Genomic DNA, 4442 nt, shown 5'->3' with positions numbered 1-4442 from the left:
CAGAAACCAATTCAGCATGAGTCAAGGTTTGAAATCTAATGGCCAGAACTAAGCTGGGTGACGTTTAGGTTTGTTCCTGCAGGGGATGGAAGCTCCCGGCACCTCTGCCAAGTCAGGTCTATTGTTTTGGCCTCAGAGCCTACAGGGGGAGTAAAGGACTGGAGGGTAATTCAGTCCTGAAACACTGCCCTCCCCTTCTCGGGGGCGGGGTCCCACAGTCAAGTTTTGTAAAAGTGCACTGTAGGAGAACAGGTCACTGTATCTGGCCCTCTGTCCTGGCATGGGCGGAGATGAGACTTGGGGTGAGTTTTGGTAGCGAGCTCCCTAATACTGACAGCTCCCCACCCAGCTCCTTCTGTCGCCAGGATTCTCTCTTCTCCCAGTTAATTCATTAGCTTCCCACCCCCGCCCCTGTCTGGGCGCCAATCCTCATTAAAACTCACAACCATTTTGCCATTTGGCCCCAGTGGTTTCATAAAACTGATTATAATACAAGAGAATTTGTCTCTTCTAATGTATCCAAGAGACACAAAATCCCCCAAATCTTGTCTTTAGTGGTCCCCAAATCTTGTCTTTAGTGGCCACATAGGCGAGTGCCTCCACTCAGCTGCCCTTCGAATGGGAGAAGGGGGGGGTTCCTTTGTTCCTGGAGGGGTCTGACTGGGGATGTCTACAAAGGAAATATTACGAACATTATTTTGTGTGTATGTCTCTGTTCTGATTGGCTTTTCTGTTGCTGTGATCAAACCCTGGCCAAGGGCGAGCTGGGGTGGAGGGCTTCATTTCCTCTCGTTCTTTATAGTCCGTCATCAAGGGAAACCAGTCCACGAGCTCAAGACAGGAATCTTGAGGCAGGAACCATAGCGCAGACCATGGAGAAGCATTCCTTGTTTCCTGGCTTGCTCCTCGTGGCTTGTTCCACCAGCTTTCCTATACAGCCCAGGCTCGTCTGCCTAGGGGATGCACCGCCCATAATGGGCTGGGCCCTTCCATAGTCATCATTAATCAAGAAATTGTCACATAGCCTTGACTACAGGTCAGACTATGGAGGCAAGTCTTCCACTGGGCCTACCTCTTCCCAGGAGACTCTAGTTTGGGTCAGGCTGACAAATAGCAGCCAGCACACTCTCCAAACCCATCATTTACCCATATGTGCTCCTCTCGTTCCTGGGGGAAAGGTTGAGAGTTATATTAAGGGGCTCTTGTGCCCTCTGACTTCTATCTGGGTTCGCTCAGCAGGGTGGGGGTGGGGCTCCAGCAGATCTTAGGGGAGCAAGGGAAGTAAGCTAGTGCACAGTCTCCAGCTTCCTTCATAGAAGGCCATGAAAGGCTGAGTGGGGCTGGAGAGATGGCTCAGTGGTTAAGAGCACTGGCTGCTCTTCCTGAGGTCATGGGTTCAGTTCTCAGCACTGTCGCGTCGGCTCACAACCACTGTGATTTCAGCTCTGGGGAATCCAATGTCCTCATCTGGCTTTCATGATCACTGCATGCTACATACATGTTAGCAAAACACCTGTACATATAAAGTAGGATATAAAATGATGATATAAAATAATAATTATAAATAAAAATGGAAATAAGATAAAAAAAAATAAAGTAGATACTGGTCCTCTGCTCACTTTTAATAAAATAAGTTAATTCATAAAAGTTGAGAATCGGGCTGGTGAGATGGCTCAGCGGTTAAGAGTGCCGACTGCTCTTCCAAAGGTCCTGAGTTCAAATCCCAGCAACCACATGGTGGCTCACAACCATCTGTAATGAGATCTGATGCCTTCTGGAGTGTCTGAAGACAGCTACAGTGTACTTACATATAATAAATAAATAAATAAATAAATAAATAAATAAATAAATAAATAAATAAATAAATAATTTTTAAAAAAAGTTGAGAATCAGGCTCAGGACAATGGGGTGAGATGAAGTATTGAAAAAGACTGACCAATGGGTACTTCAAAACAAATTCTAGAATCAAGAATTTCCAGAGTAATCTAAACCCTCTGGGGTGACTATAGGTAATAATTACATACGGTACACTCTAGAAAGCAAAGAGAGAAGATTTTTCAAAAAGTTTTATTGTAACTAAATGGCAAATGTTTGAGAAAATAAATGTTTAACCTGTTTTAAACAAAGTTGTTCATGCATCAAAATGACATGGTAGCCCATTAATATAATAGTATCAACTAAAAAATATAGAGGCATATATATATATATATATATATATATATATATATGTATATATGAGAGAGAGGGGAGGGGGAGGGAGGGAGAGAGAGAGAGTGGGAGAGGGAGGGAGAGAGAATACAAAGCAGGTGCTGGCATTGCCTAATGCTATCAGCCAACCATATCTCACTGGGGCAAGCAGTTCCTACAGATAACACTGTCCTGTTGAGACAGACAACCACAGGAGAAGGAGAAGGAAGCCATTGTGTGATCTTCTCATCCCTGAGCCCCTCTGCCCAACCCTGTGAGCCCTACCAGCTCCCTGCCCCTGCAGACCTTCCATCCTCTAAGGTGAGAGTCTGCCACTCAGCTGCATCTCTAATAAACACAGTCAGTTCCTCAGTCTGCACTCCCAAACCCAACAGAAAGAGCTTCGAGAGGACTTCAGAATTTATTTTATTTGCTATTATTGTGTGTGCATGTATGCATGGTGTGAGTGTGTGTGTGTGTGTGTGTGTGTGTGTTTGGGCATGATGTGTGTGTGTGTATGTGCGTGTATGTATGTGTGAGTGTGTGTTTGGGCAGGGTGTGAGTGTGTGTGTGTCTGTGGGCATGGAGTGTGTGTGTGGGTTTATGGGTGGGTATGGCATGGTTTGCATGTGGAGGTCAGAGGATAACTTTTGTGAGTTAGTTTTCTTCATCTACTAGGTGCTGAGTCAGACTCAGGCCATCGAGCTGTGTGCTAGGCATACTTCCCTGCGGAGCCATCTCCCTGGCCCTAGAATGGACTTTGAGATGAGAATTACAAAATAAGTGATTTTTATTGAAATGAGATTATGTTACCAAACAATTATTGAAGAATGTTTGATTTGATCCAAGGAGCCATTGAGCAAACCACTAGTCAAAGGGACTGGGGGTTCCAAGGAAAGGGACCCAGCTCCTGTCTATACGTCATCTCTTGAGACCTGTCTCTACATGAATCCGTCATCTCTCCCATGTATCTGTAACTTGGACTCAGTCCCGTTAGGAGTTCAGTCTTGTATTTGCTTTTGTTGGAAGCACACTTTGAGGTAATGTAGGCAGCAAAGGGAGTTTTGTTGGAAGAACTTGTGGGCATCTCTTGGAACCCAAGTGGGTCTCACGGAACCTGGAAAATCCCCCAGGAGCTGGTGGCTTCTCTCCCTTCTCCTTCCAGTTGCTGTCCTTGGGAAAGGGGGATGACACAGGCAAAAGGGACAACACACTGTGCTCGATACTTCGGGTAATGAAGCCTAAGATGTGACAGACGGATGGGTGACTCAAATGTAAGAACTGAAGGTTCAGAGTCAGGGGAGGAATTTGAGTTAGTCACCCCCCAAAGACCTCCCACCTCTGAGCACTGATGAGCTGGGGATGAGGTGGAGCACACAGGGGCCTTGAGGATCGTTCAAGGTCCAGACCCTCAGGCTAACCTTTTGGGGTACTTACCCTGTTAGCGCCTCCAAAAAGACTGACACGAGAGCCTTCAGCACGCAAGGAGGGAGTGTGACACGTCAGTGCCTGCCTGGTAAACTGTATGCCTGCTAAGAACAGTTGTTTGAGTCTGGGGGAGAGGGCCGCAGGAGGCCCTACATTTCAACCCTCAAGACCCACAAAGTAAGTTGGGCACTGCTTTGTGTGCCTGTGACCCCAGCACACGCAGGGAGTAGCGATGAGCAGGTCCTGAGATCTCACTGGGCGGTCTGCCTGGACAGCGTGGTGAACTCCCGGCTGGGTCAGTGAGAGGCTTTGTCTCAAGGAAATAAGGTAGGGATCAATAGAGAAAGACGCTCCCAAAAGTTCTTCTCTGGTCTACACACACACACACACACACACACACACACACACACACACACACACACACACCATGAGAAAGAACACTTGTTCAGGATTCTGGAGGCTCACATGGAAAAACTGCAATTCTGGGCAGCCTGGGCTCTATGGAGTATAGTGAGAACATGTATCAAGGAGGGGGGGGGGATAAAGCTATGTAAGTTTCCAACTATGTACATGAACTATGATTATTGTAAAATTGTGCAACCCATAGACAAATATTAGCACTGGGATGGTAGCGTAACTATATTTTTTTATTAGAATCAAGTAAAATATTCTCTGACTATATAAGCAAGATGCATTTAAAAAGCTCTGCCATGATACTGATGTGAAGTAGCCAAGATAACTGTTTAAAAAATAAAAAGCCAGGCGTGGTGGCATAAGCCTTTAATCCCAGCACTCAGAGGCAGAGGCAGAGGCAGAGGCAGAGGCAG

The sequence above is a fragment of the Mus pahari genome, chromosome 14, assembly GCF_900095145.1.
Source record: "Mus pahari chromosome 14, PAHARI_EIJ_v1.1, whole genome shotgun sequence".
Taxonomy (NCBI): Eukaryota; Metazoa; Chordata; class Mammalia; order Rodentia; family Muridae; genus Mus; species Mus pahari.
The sequence above is the reverse complement of the archived record's forward strand: the minus strand, read 5'-3'. Positions refer to the sequence as shown.